The following is a 1,939-nucleotide window of genomic DNA, read 5'->3' as shown; positions in this document are numbered from 1 at the left end:
TCTCCAGAGAATGGTCCTTTCTGACAACATGACCAAAGTAGGTGAGATGAAGTCTGGCCATTCTCACTTCCAAGGAGCATTCCAGCTGCACTTCTTCCAGGACATATTTGTTAGTCCTTTTAGCAGGCCATGGTACTCTTAGCATTCTTCTCCAACACCACAACTCAAAAGCATCAACTCTTCTTCGGTCTTCCTTATTCATTGTTCAGCTCTCACATGCATACGAGGCGATTGAAAATACCATGGCTTGTGTCAGGCACACCTCAGTCTTCAAAGAGACATCTTTGCTCTTCAGTACTTGAAAGAGGACTTTTGCAGCTGACTTGCCCAGTGTTGTATGTTGTCTGATATCTTGACTGCTGCTTCCATTGGCATTGATTGTAGAACCAATAAGAAGTCCTTGACAACTTCAATCTTTTCTCCATTTATCGTGATGCCGCTTATTGGTCCCATTGTGAGGGGGACAAAATATACCCCCAACCCTGAAAGTGCTTCCTGGAGGAAAAGGGGAAACATTTTCCCCCTCCAGAGCATGAGGCTCTGTGTCCTCTGAGTCCTTTGTGTGATCCACTCTGCTACCACCTACCCACCTGTGGCATGCCCCCTTGAATGCAGCCTTGAAGTTGCCCTCACTACTCTTACACCCTCAGAGGATTAAGACTATTGACCTTGATAATGACGGTGTCTGAAGAAACTGTTTGGGAAAACAAAATCCTTAGAGTGGCCAAGAGTGAAAGTAGGGTGAGAAACACGAGTCTGTATGTCCTTGTGCTCATCTCTGTGTAGCAGCCAGAAAGAAGGCTGATAGTATCAACCACATTTTGTAGAGGAAGAATGTGGGTCACAGAAAGGTTAAACACATCACTTAAGTCAGGCAGCCAGAGCCTCCTCTCAAATCGTACCTCAAAGCCCAGGGCACTTCCCTGGAATGTGCTGCATGTCAGAGGCAAAAAACAGGAGTTGAGCCAGGGCTGGGGCTGTCTTCAAAGTAAGCTGATGTTACAGCTCTACCAAGCCAAGGCCTGACCATCACCCCCACCCCAAGCGACTGGCCATGAAGGTGGCACAATGTTTACTTCTATTTGTTACTTCTAAGCATAAGGGGCCTGCTTTACCAAATCTTTCCTGAGCGGCTGGCTTCTTCTGTGCCCTGGTCTCAGTCTTCCTGAAAAGAGATGTTTCTAGAAGGCTGGTCTTTAGAGACCTCTGGAAGGACCAAGAAGATGGCCTTCCTTAGGGGCTTCAGACCCTTCTTTACTTCTGTTTGTAAAATGAAATGATGCTACAGCAGCAATAGCATTATTCATAATAGAGAGAAACGGTGTGACCTTAGGGAAGCTGCTTAACCTCTCTGTGCCTCAGTTTCCTCATCTCTACAACAAGGCTGCACTCACCTTACAGAGCTATTAGGAGGCTCTTTGCTGTTGTGGCTAACTTCATCACATTGCCTTCTGACTCATGGTGACCCCACACATACAGAACATGATGCTGTGTGATCTTGCCCCATTCCCAGGATTCAATGTAGATTGGACCATTGTGCTCCACGGGGTTTTCACTGGCTGCTTTTTTGGAAGCAGATCACCAGGCCTTTCTACCTAGTCTGTCTTCAGCTAGAAGGTCCACGGAACCCTGCTCAGCATCATAGCAACATGCAAGTCCCCACTGACAGATGACAGACGGCCTCTGGAGTGCATTGGCTGGGACTCCAACCCCGCTCTCTGCATGAAAGGTGAGAATGCTACCACTGAGTCACCACCACCTCCATAGGAGGGTTACATAAATGTATTAGAAAGTTCTAGAGCCGCAGTGCTCAGCACAGGGTAAGTGCTCCATGGACTAACCAGTCGGCATAATCCTAGCGCTCTTTGTTGTTGTTGTTGTGTTGTTGTTATGTGCCGTGGAGTTGGACCTGACTCATAGTGACCCCTCCTTGGGTTTC

Source organism: Orycteropus afer, unplaced genomic scaffold, assembly GCF_000298275.1.
Source record: "Orycteropus afer afer isolate SDZICR_OR568_19922 unplaced genomic scaffold, OryAfe1.0 scaffold00597, whole genome shotgun sequence".
NCBI classification, from domain to species: domain Eukaryota; kingdom Metazoa; phylum Chordata; class Mammalia; order Tubulidentata; family Orycteropodidae; genus Orycteropus; species Orycteropus afer.
The sequence above is the reverse complement of the archived record's forward strand: the minus strand, read 5'-3'. Positions refer to the sequence as shown.